Raw genomic sequence first — 12,960 nt, forward strand, 5'->3', positions numbered from 1 at the left:
TGTAAGTTTACCTTTGTGAACCAGGCGCGTAGATTACATAGTCGTTAATAATGAGTAGCAGAAATGGTACGTGTGCAAGGCTCAGAAACTGCCAAATAAAACTGAGGTTGAACGAAATGGTCCAGGGCACAGAACAGAGAATCCTTGCAGATATCCCCTGGTGTTCAAGCCCTTTTTTTTAATTTTACAAATAAAGTGTTACAGTTTGCACATAGATTGCACAGTCAGGGCTATTGAGCCTCAGAATGAAAGTTTGTGCAGTGTTAGGAGGGAGCCAACTCATATCAAGATAGAGAGTTGATTCTCCAAACGTCTCATTGTGGAGCATTGCAGACTAGATGACGAGGGGAAGAGTAGTATTGAGCTAAAATGTCATCCAATAAAAAGAGATTTCTGTTCCAATTTAAAGATTGCCAATGTGGGAGCTAAACCATATCCCTATATTCAGGACAACCCCAACTTTCAGATCACCCACAGTTTACCTCAGACGGTTCCACCCTAAGTTTATCTAACATCAAAAGACACCCCACCATCAATTTAGCAGAGTAGCAAAATAATTCATAGAGACCACTCAATAACTGGGAAAAAGGGAAAGGTTAAACAGCGTTATTACAGAAAATTCCACAAAAAGAAGTGGTACAGAAGAAATGCCTAAAAGCCTCAAAAGCAGAGTTATACAGAGTAGTCAACCTCAAAAATTCTAAGTCCCAAATGAGCAGCAGTATCATAAGACAATCAAGCAGCATCTCTAGTTGAAAAGAAACATCTTCTAGCTCACACCCAGTATCAAGGAGTTCTTCATAATTCCTGCATAACACATTAGGAGAAGAGCACATTCATTGTGACAAGATCACAAGTAGTAACCTTCTCGGCAAATCAGAAAAATACATGTCAAGCAGATCGCTGGGCGGCTGCTGGACGGCGCTGGAATCCGACAGCGAGATTGCACTCGAAACTTCCAGCACTGCGCCCAGTGACTGCTGGATGCGAGCCTCCTTAAGGAAAGCTCGCGGGATGTCTAAGAAATCAGCCAATGGCGTGGTTGGAGTCCAGATCTGTCGTTGGTGGACTATGATGGATAAAATAACATGAAAATTCTGCTTCAGGATTAAAAGTTCACACACTCATTAGACGTTCTGAACATATTTCAAGGTGGACTGGAGGTTGACTACTGGCTACTCCGTGGGGTTCACTCCCTCACTTCAGTGGACCAGACTGTATATCCTGTCTACTTTTCAAGTGGTGGTAGGGCGGGAGTACTGGGACAATCGCAAGAGCTGCCCCTCAGTCACGGCTGATGTGTGGTTTAGTCTATTTTCTTGCTGACATTTATTTTCTTTTCTCAGGGTGTGTAACCTTACCATGCAGACATGGACTGGGTGCTCATTGTCAGTTGAGATACATCGAACGCATTTTAAAAAGAAGGGTCCATGGCCCGTGCCTAGGGATCAGAGATGCACCCTCATCTAACAAGTGATGAACCAACTCAACACAGTCTCTCTAAATACATAAGGACTAAATTCACCAATGAAGGCTCTGTTGAATTGGCTCCACATCAAAGAGAGTGATATAGCCATGCTACAGGAGACTCACTTATTTTCATCTGACACCAAGAGGTTCCGCACTAATTGGTTCACATTGTAGTTCTATTCATCTAGTTCTACCAAAACCAAGGGTGTAGACTCTTATTTAAGAATAATTAGATCAGAAATATGCAGACAGAGAGGGCAGGGTAGGTGGTCTATGGGCTCAAATAGACACCCGTACTGCCACGTTGGACCAAATGAGAACAAAGACAAGTTGTATAGTTCATTACTTCTGCTGATTGAGGATTTCACCAAGGGTGACTTGATTTTGGGGCCATTTTAATACAGTTTCGAACCCCTCTGTAGATAAATCAGTAACACGCTACCATACTTGCCCTGTCCCACCCGATGCTATTGCACGCCCTGGCAGACTTACACTTAAAGGACATCTGTTGAGAAACGCACGATAGGAGAGTGAATATACCTTCAATTCAAATATGCACAAAACCCACAAAAAAGAATAGATTTCTTTGCAATATCCTGATCCCAACAATCACGGGTCATCAAAGATTCCATAGGCATCTAATTCCTATCCAACCACACTTTAGTGTCCTATTACTAGCCGCGGGCACCCGCCCACAGCCCACATCCAATTCCTGGTAGGTTAATGAAGTTGCTTTTTGTGATCCGCCTTGCGATACTCTACACGTGAGGCACTTTGAGAATTATTTAATGGAAAATTAAACTGGAGAGGTATCCTGTGCTACACGGTGGGATGCAGCTAAAGCTGTGCTGAGGGGCAAAATAATAGCCTACACAGTGCCGGTCACTGGATTTGCTAAAGCTAAAAAGTTAGATCTTGAGGTCCAGTTGCCTCAACTAGAGGCCCAGCATAAGACCTCTGGCTCGAACAGAGTGTATATATAAACAGCTGAAACGAGTCAGGGAAGAACTGAAACTACTATACATGCCCAATAGAGCATGACAACTGCTATATCGCAATCAAAAATACTTCCAAAAAGGAAACAAGGTCAATAGGATGTTAGCATAGAAGCTGAGACAGAAACATACCAGAAATCATATTTCTACCAAGGAGGATCCTACATAGACATGACTGATATCCTCAAAATTATCACAGCTGTTACTCCTCCCTTCACCAGGCACACAGTACCAATAGTGAAAAGCAAGAACGGTATTTACAAGGGTTCGCCTTCCCCCACCCAGGCCCTACCTCACTGCAAGAACTAAAAGATCCCATTAAACCAGAGGAGGTAAAAATTGTCATTTATACTTTGAAAGTCAATAAAACCCCTGGGCTGGATGGGTTGTTCCTGTCCTTCTACAGGCTTTATTGCAAACTGCTGGCAGAGCACCCGGCCAAGGTTTTCAACGCATTTCTCGTCACCAAGTCAGTCACTCCTACCATGACAGAGTCTGCGGTTATGCTTTTACGGAAACCTGGCAACGACCCATAGGCGTGCTTCTCCTATAGACCTACTGCATTGCTCAAATTTGACGTGAAAACATCCACTTCTATACTGGTATCTTGGCTATACACAATATGGCCGCTGTTTTTGTTGGATTGCCAGTCTAGACTTGCCAAGACCATGTAGGCTCGACTGAATGTGAGAATAGTGGTCAATGGTGTTGAAAAAGCTGAACCCGGGTCCTAACTTAGTGAGTAAGATTGGGGGTGGTGAGCTTCAGATTTTCTAACAATAACATTATAAAATACATTATATCACAAGCAGTGTGCATGAGAGTTGCTTAAGGGGCAATGAAAAGGGAGAGTAATGAGGATCAGTAGGGGTTCGAAGTGAGAGAAATCACAGGGGTTATTTATGAGCCCTTGCGTCACTTTCGCGCCGTCTGTGAGTCACTTTTTGTGACACACCAGCAGGGTGAAAAATGTGCCATGTTGCGTCATATTTACAAAGTGACACATCTAGGTAGATGCGTCACTGTGTAAACCCCTGCGCCACATTATACCTGTGCCAGGTATATTGTATGCAGGGTGTGCATTCTGACGCAAGTAAGCCTCGTAGAAATCTGACTGACGCAGGCACCTTGAAATGGGACTTGCCCATGTGAAATGACCCATTAAGGGAGTTGCGTCACTCTCGTGACACATTCCAGCAATGCATCATTTTTGCACCTACAGATACAACTCCTTGCAACATATTGCGTCATACTGTAAATATGACGCATCAAGCATGTCGCAAGGAGAGCGCAATGAAAAGTGAGCCATTGCTGTTTTCACGCAGCGATGCATCACTTTTCATGAATGAGGCCCACAATATTTTATAAAATAACCAACACTTTTAAAGACTTTTAACACAGAGAGAGTGTGTGCGTTTTTGTTTGTGTATATGTAAAAAGTTGTGGTGAAATCCAAGAGATGCCTCACCATACCTGACTCAAAATACCTGCACCCAACTATTTACCAGAAAATACATTTATTAGGGGGATCTAACACCCCAAACATCCCCCCTGAAGCAACGCCTCTGAGCTAAGCACACCGCTGCTGAGCAGACACATACTACCCTCTCGCTTGATGTGGAGAAGGCTGTCGATATATTTGGCTGGCACTACCTTTGAATGCTTCACAAGAAAACTGGTTTGGGCCCCCATATGATTACCTATGTATTGGCCAACTATATTGCACCAGTCAAAGCAATTAAAAAAAATTGAGCTTACTCCTCACCAATCCCCCATGAAAGGGGTTCCCCCTGCCTCCCTTGGTATTTGCACTTTTGATGGAACTATTAGCATACCAATTGGAAATTAAGCCTAGTATCCAGAGGATTGAGGTCATTGGAAAGCAGTACAAAGTGACCCTGTTTGCTGACAATGTGCTACACTTCATGACATGTTCCGACACATCTCCCCATGTCACTTGGATGAATTGAGGCAATTTGAAGCGGCCTCAGGTTTTCTCATTAATTTTTTTAAATCTAGGGGTAAAGGGGTGGCTGACCCAACAGGCAGCTCTCAACACTTGCTGTCTACATCGGGCCTTGCATGGGCAGGCACATCTACACCTAGGAGTGTTACTCGCTAACATAGTTAAGGGCCCCTATGAAGGGATCGTGCCTCCTGTGCCGAGGCCTTATTCAAATATATCTACCATTGGGGCTGACTGGATATTTCCTGTTTAGACCACATAAATTGTGTTAAAATTATTTCTTTTATCCATGCTGCTTGACACAGCACAGACCTTCCAATTGTGGTTCCCCAATGAGACCCTGATCATATACAGAACCAGCAGCCCTGATTTGTGTCAAACAATGACCTGCAGAGGTTATCGAGAGCCACACTGTATAAAAGAATTAGGGGCCAGATGTAGGTAGGCAAATACCGGTCTGTAACGGCCGAAATTTGGTCATTTCGGCCGTTACCAACCGGTATTTGGAAAATGAGATGTAGGGCCACCTAAAATACAGATTCGGTAATTTTACCGAATCAGTAATTTTACCGAATCGGTAAAATTACCGAATCAGTAAAATTACCGAATCTGTATTTTGCGATGTAGGTAACACTGTAACCAGTGCTACAGGGCTTTCAAAATTCGTTATTTACCACCAACTAGAAGTTGGTGGTGAATAATGAAAAGCCTTGAAAAAGCATTTTTTTTGCTTTTCAAACGCTGCCACGTTGCAGACATACATGCCCTTAGGGCAGGGGTCTTCAAACTGTGGGGCCCGACCCCCAGGGGGGTCGTAAAGTGATAGTAAGGGGGTCGCACATTCCTGGTCACACTTCTGCCTATTAATATTATTTCCATTAGTCTTGTGTGATTCCTTAAGCCAATCATAGCTTTTTAGTCAGTAACACTTTGCTTGTTGAGATGTTAAACTCTTGCTTACAGTGTCAATAAATGACGAGTCCCAGAATGCAACATGCTGTTGCCTGAAGAGTCACCAGTTGATAATATGTCACATTTCTAACGGGTCACTTGGCAACTATGTAAAAAGTAAAATAAATAAAAGTTTCAGTTTGTGATTTTCTACATTTTTTTGTTGGCGACAGTGAAAGGTTATTCAGTGAAATAGAGAAAGGGGGGGTTGCATTTCAAGCGCTTTTATTATTTGGCCCCTACCTATTGGAACCATTTGCCCTTCTATATTCGCACCTGTAAAGACTTCGACAAATTAACAAAATTACTAAAGACTTACTTATTCTAAATTTGCCCTATGGTCCTGCTGCTGGTGTTTACCCGCAGCACCGAGATACCCCGTTGGGGTGATTCTGGCGTGATATTAAGTTAAAATAACATAACAGATGTTAGCATCCCGGTGCTAATGGGCAAACATTCACATCCTTCTAAAGCCGGGGTCTTCAAACTGTGGCGCCTGACCCCCAGGGGGTTTGTGAAGTGATAGAAAGGGGGGTCTCACATTCCTGGTCACACTTCTCTCTATTAATATTATTTCCATTAGTAGTGTGCTACTATTACAAAAAGGTGTCCTGGGGCTAATAACCATCTGTTGCCTGAAATGGCAAATGAGAAACGCACAGAAGGGGAAGGAGAAACAGCCAAATGGGGTAACTTACAGGGCGTAGAGCCAAGTTTTTATAGGTTCCTAAAGGATAATAGGTTCTTGGTGGAGCGAAGCAAAGGAGGGTGCAGGTTCCCTTAACTGTCCGGCCTGCACCAAAACATTGAGGCCGACTATTCATGCCTTCCTGAATTAGGGAACAATAAGCAGATTGTCACAGGTGGTGAGGAGAGATGAGAGGGTGAAAGTAGATGGCATGAGAGAGGACAGCAAGGGAGCCAGATAATTCGATTAAAGAGGTCAGGGATTAGGAGAAATGTGTAGTGCTGAAGGATGTGCGGAAACGGAGAAGTGAGTGTGAGCAAAGGTGAGGGAACAGAGGAGGGATACTATTAAACTGTGAGAGAAAATAGCTGAGAGATGATCTGTGACGTAAAAAGAGAATTTGATGCAACGTGGGTGAGGGACAGCAGCAATAGGGGAAGAGAGGGAGTACTGAGGTGAGTGCTGAGGTAACAAGGGAGAGGGACATTGGTTCAAGAAGGTGTGGAAGAACAAAGGGGAGATGTGAAAGATGAATGGGGGACCGGAGAGGTGTAAAATACAAATAGACAGAAATTTGAAGGGAGAGACTTGAGGTGAATGAGAAGTGTTGAGGGGCGAGAGAGGTGACTGGTCCAGAGAGGCCATGAGATAAATGCAAGAGATATGGGCAGTGAAATGACAGAATGGCAAAAGGTGAAGTGAGAGGTTGAATGGGGAGAGTTCAGAAGTTGTGAAAAAGGCTTGCAAAGTGAGAGAGGGATCCGGGCTTGGAAGAGGAGAGAGGAATGGTGTAGGGAGGGGTGAGAGGAAAGTGGTGTGGGTAAACTGTTTAACTCTGCATAAGACCACCAGGGTTTTTGGGGGACCCCTGCTGCTCCCAGCCAGGGCCAGGTGAGCCTTTAATGTGGCTACACGTATTCCTGCGGAGTGGAAGGCCCTTCAAAAAGGTTGACTAGACATCTTTATGTTGTTTATTGCTGCATTTTCATTATAAACTGGTACTGATGAGGTGAAATATTTCCTCAGTGTTACTGTGTGTAAACAATTTCAAAAAAATAAAGCAATACTATCCCAAAATATGCAGCATCAGATAACATTATTTATATTTTCTTACCATATAATTTAGTCGAGCCTGCCGCATAATTTGGTCCTCATCTGCCTCATAATTCCAGTACCTCTGCCTATAGGTTTAGAATTTTTTGTCAGGAGGGGGTCCTTACGCCTAAACATTTTGACTGGGGGGGTCTCGGCATCCAAAAGTTTGAAGACCTCTGCCTTAGGGCATGTATGTCTGCAACCTGTGCACCCATACACGATTGAGGGGTGCAACAGGGTGTCAAAGTGACACCCTGCCACCCTTCAATGTTTCCTCCAATTACCGAATCGGTATTTACCGATTCGGTAATTGACATTCATTCCTATGGGCCTACAGGCTCCCCCGCTCCTCAGTGATCTCCACCAGAATGGAGACACCATAATTAGGCCGACATGCAAACAACTCCTTCAGCTGACTAGAGCTGATGCGTTTTGGTTGAGCCAACTACTCCACTGGGTGAAGACTGTAGTTGTTAGGACAAAAAGCAGTAGAGCCAAAACATTGTTAGAACAACTCTTCCCCCACGAAAAAAGGGAATCACTTGCACTATGCACACTTACACAAGTACAGTGGCACAATTATGAGTTGAAATGGGAACAAGATTTGGGTAAACCAGTTCCAGAAGAGACATGGTCGCAGATTTGGACATGAGCAGCTAAGTCTTCAATATGTTTACAACACAAGGCTAATGCACACAGGATCCTCACCAGGTGGGACTTTACACCAGTGAGGCTCCGCGCAATGCTTGCAACTCCTGAGCTCTGTTAGACAAGCTTTGGGGTCAGAGGCTCATATTTTCAAATGTGGTGGCAATGTATGCCAGTGAAGCGTGGGTGGGGGTCCTCCAGAAGATCCGCTCAATCTGCGCAGTGGAGCTATCTTTACATCCATTAGTTACTCCTAGGGGAGTCTGGAGAAGATTCGTTGTACCCGTAGACCACCCCTAGAGGCAAACATCTTACTCCTCTGCTGCTAGCAGCTAGGCATTTGATTGCCCACACTTGTGTCCAATGTAGTTAACTCCCACCTCATGGATATAACCTGCTTCTAATGATTGTTCCTTTGATATGACGCCGGGGATACGGAACTGTGTATTAGTCCTGGTAACAACAGCATGGTATTATCACTCTGTCTTGTTATTCATCACTCTAGATATAAAAAAACCTTAAATAAAATGTTTTTAAAAAAACACGTCGCTTTCAAAATACCTAAGTACTATCCCATTCTAAAAAGGCATCCAGCATCTTCAATGTTATTGTCAAATGGAGATGCTCAAACCAATATGCAACATTTAAGCAATGGCTATTCACAAATGAATAAGACTATGCCCAGCAATTGAACTACAGTGAAACGGCCTTGGGAACATGCATCAGTTAGGAATACTAGGAAGTTCATTGAGAGCACAATGATAAAAAATCATGACATCAGCCTATCTTCGTTCTGCTGAGCTTTTGCAAGGAGGAAAAGATGTGCAGGGAACCAGATGGAAGGGGGTGAATACAGGAGGGGTAAATAGACAGCATCCATGATGACTGAGAGAGCGCCATGTTATTTTGAAATTGTGTAGGGGTGCATTATAATCCCAAGTAGTCAGCACCCACATATTTGGGGGACCTTTACTAATGTGATTTAGAAATGAAATAGTGGGCCGAGGATCAGTGCAATATGAAGCTGTAACAGTCCAGCCCGAACTGCCAAGCCATGCCTTCCCTGGACCGGAAACAAGCTTCCTAGGACCGGTTTCTAGCTTTCCAGCCGTATTCAGCCAGGCTTGCTTGAATCCAGTGGCATAGTGAGCAAGGGACTCACGTCTTAGCATACCCTGCAAACGTATGGTGAACAAAGTGGTACAAAAGGGGGTGGTGATGGACGGAGCATCTGAACCAATCAAACACTCAAACCCAGTCAACAGATCTGGGTTTAATCCATCACCGTTCTTTAGCCCACTCTGCCACCCCAGTTCAGACATGGCCATATGCAAATCAGTCTGACCCTGTGCTTCATGGGAACAGTCCAGACCGAACTGCCATGCCATGCCTTCCCTGGACCGGAAACAAGCTTCCTAGGACCAGTTTCTGGCATTCCAGCCGTCTTCAGCCAGGCTTGCTTGAATCCAGTGGCAAAATGCGAAGGGACTCACGTCTGAGCATACCCTGCCAACTTATGGCGAACAAAGCGGTACAAAAGGGGGTGGTGATGGACGGAGCATCTGAACCAATCAACCACTCACACCCAGTCAACAGATCTGGGTTTAATCCATCACCGTTCTTTAGCCCACTCTGCCACCCCATTTCAGACATGACCATTTGCAAATCAGTCTGACCCTGTGCCTCATGGGAACAGTCCAGCCTGAACTGCCAAGCCATGCCTTCCCTGGACCAGAAACAAGCTTCCTAGGACCGGTTTCTAGCATTCCAGCCATTTTCAGCCAGGCGTGCTTGAATCCAGTGGCATATTTGGTAAGGTGCCTTTAGGTGCTTTGGTTGCTGCTGGTCTTGTTTTTAACTTGCATCCTGTGCTGGCCCCATACTTGCACTATAATTGTGCCCCCACCGCGTTTTGGAGGGAGTTATTCACCTTATTGTTGCCTGTTCGTGGCGCCGGTCGCCATCTTGGGGGGGGACTACTGAATCTCACGTCACCTGCCTGAGCGTTCTAGCGCTTTGCAGGAGTTCAGGTGAGCTCCTATTTAAGGCGAGCACTTCTGTTGCTCTGCCTTTGGTAAGGTGCCTTTAGGTGCTTTGGTTGCTGCTGGTATTACAGCGCGCTGTGCTTGGCTTATTTTAAAAAATCCCGTTTTTCTATTTCTGTTCATTTTATTTACTTCTGACTTGTTTTTAACTTGCATCCTGTGCTGGCCCCATACTTGCACTATAATTGTGCCCCCACCGCTTTTTGGACGGAGTTATTCACCTTATTGTTGCCTGTTCGTGGCGCCGGTCGCCATCTTGGGGGGGGGACTACTGAATCTCACGTCACCTGCCTGAGCGTTCTAGCGCTTTGCAGGAGTTCAGGTGAGCTCCTATTTAAAGCTCTCACAACTCGCGCAGCGGTGACGCGCAGCGGTAGCGCCTGACTCGCGCCGGAGTCAAGCCAGAGTCCTGCCCGTCTGCGCCCGTCCGCGTTCCGGAGGCGTTTTGGCAGCGGGCGGGGCTCTGTTTCACCGAGAATGAGTATTTTGGGTGCTCATCGGGTTCCGTACTCCTGCACGGAGTTGCGTTCCTTGAATGTTAGGGAGAGCTGCTGTTGCACTGTTTTTCCGCGCCGTCATAGGGGTAAGTCGCGATGTCCAGGTTGTGGCTGGCATCCTACCCGGGTCCTGTCATCAGCCCCGTCTATTGGCACAGCGGGTGCTGAGTATGCCTGCATGTTGTTAAACACCAGATCTGCTCGCTGCCATGCGCAACACATCTTTGAGCTCCTCGAGACCGAGAAGCCACTCTGTCTTATGTTGACGGAGACTTGGTGGGGTGAAGCGTCCAATCCTGATGTGGCTATGGCCATTCCGCCTGATTTTGACATCTTCAGGAAGGATAGAGCAAAGGGCAGGGGTGGCGGGGTCGCATTGGTGGTAAAGAAGGGTACGCCCTGTACCATCCTGCCGACCGAGGACATCCGCGGCTCGGAATCGCTGGCTTTTTCTATCGTGCTAGCGCCACATCAATCAGTCAAGGGACTGTTAGTTTACCGCCCCCCTGGTCCGCTTGGGACGTTTTTTGCCGACCTCGAGTTGGTGTTGGTGGGTTTAGCCCTGAGAGCAGAACACTGCTTGGTGGCGGGGGACTTTAACATCCGGATGGATGATCCGTCGGACCCCGCCGCTATTAAGCTCTTGGAGGTCATGACGCCGCTGGGTCCTATACCGCATCTGCAGGGCCCGACCCACGATAAGGGGCATACCCTTGACCAGGTCTTCTCGACTTCTCCCTTGGTAGTGAATGAGATTCTTCCTGTCTTGTGGTCGGACCATTGGCTGGCCAAATTTGTAATCAGTGGCAATGTCAGGGTGCCGAACCCTGTCTCACAGCAGCAGGGACGGGCCTTTAGAGCATTTAGCAGGGTGACCCCTGAGATGCTGGCTCAGGCTGCTGTGACTCACCCTTGCCCTTTGTCTGGTGAGTTAGAGAGAGACTTGGAGTCCCTGCAAAAATGGCTGACGGAGAGGCTGAATGACCTGGCCCCTGTTCTGCCCCCCCGCCCGTCACCTAAGCGGGTCTCGGCCCCTTGGTTTACCACTGCTCTGTGGGCTATGCGGCAGCAGTGCAAGGTAGCCGAAAGGGCCTGGCGGGCACATTACGACTGTAAGGACAGGTCTGCCTATAAGGCTCTGGTTAGAGCTTACCACCGGGACATCCGCCTCGAAAAGAAAGCCTATCTTGCGGGGAGAATTGAGGCAGCGTCAAACTCTAGTAAGGAGATTTTTACTATTGTTCGAGAATTCATGTCACCTCGGACTACCACCTCGGAAGAGGGCCCCGCAGCATCCTGGGCGGCGGATCTCGCGTGTTTTTTCACAGGCAAGATCAAACTCATCCAGGACTCCTTTCTATTGAGTGGACCGGTCACTTTGCCGATGCCCGAGGAGGGCACGCCTCCCCTAGTTAGACAGGGCGCCATATTGGCTGAGTTTCCATCTCTGCCAGCCTCCGCTTCCCTAGCGCTTATGGGCAACTTAAAATCTGGGTCTCCGCTTGACCCCTGCCCAGCTAAGCTCCTGGGTAATTTGGCGGAGGTGGTTAATCCGCTGGCTCACCCTCTTCTCAACCTTTCGTTGAGTTTGGGAGAGGTGCCGCCAGCATGGAAGCAGGCAATGGTCATCCCGTTGCTTAAAAAGCCGGGACTTGACCCGAAAGCTCCAGCCAATTACAGGCCAATTTCGCTGCTGCCGGCCCTTGTAAAAATTTTGGAGAAGCACGTTCAGTCGGTGCTCTCCAATTTTCTGGAGTCTCATGAGATCTTGCATGACTCCCAGTCGGGCTTCCGCTCAAATCGCAGCACCGAGATCGCGCTCTTGGAGGTTTCGGAAACCATTAAAGGGGTGCTGGATTCCGGGGGCAAAGTCATGCTGGTGTTGTTGGACTTGTCGGCGGCTTTTGACACCGTCCCCCATGAGGGCCTGCTCGCAAGACTCTCTGAGATTGGCCTGCGGGGGACGGTGCTCAAATGGTTTTCTTCCTTTCTGGCCGGCCGCCGGCAAACAATCTGGACACCACCTGACAACGCTGTAATGCCGCCTCTGGGAGTCGGGGTCCCTCAGGGCTCTATATTGAGCCCGACCCTTTTTAATATCTACATGACCCCTTTGGCGGCGGTGGTGGAGTCATTTGGTGCCCGGATCGTGTCGTATGCCGACGACACCCAGCTCCTCTTCTCTTGTGAGAGGGGGGCTGACTTTGACGGGGAGAGTACCCAGAATTGCCTTGGGGCTGTGTTCGCATGGTTCCAACTGCACAGCCTCAAGTGCAATTCCGACAAATCAGAGGTACTCTTCTTCGGGTGCGATACGGAGCCCTGCTGGCAGGCCTGGTGGCCCATCGACATGTTCCCCCCGTCCGGTTCTTCGCCCATGGCCAAAAATTTGGGGGTGAAGATGGACAAGGGGCTGACGATGAAAGCCCAGATTCTGGGGGTAACCGGTACCTGCTTCGGCCTTTTAAAAATGTTGCGGAAGTTTCTGCCTCTCTTGTCCGAGGAGCACAAGAGGTTGACAGTGCAGGCCCTGATAGGCTCCAGGTTGGATTATGCCAACATTCTTTACCTGGGCCTGCCAGAGTATCTGCTGCAGAGGCTGCAA

The sequence above is a fragment of the Lissotriton vulgaris genome, chromosome 2_1 (genome assembly GCF_964263255.1).
Source record: "Lissotriton vulgaris chromosome 2_1, aLisVul1.2, whole genome shotgun sequence".
NCBI classification, from domain to species: Eukaryota; Metazoa; Chordata; class Amphibia; order Caudata; family Salamandridae; genus Lissotriton; species Lissotriton vulgaris.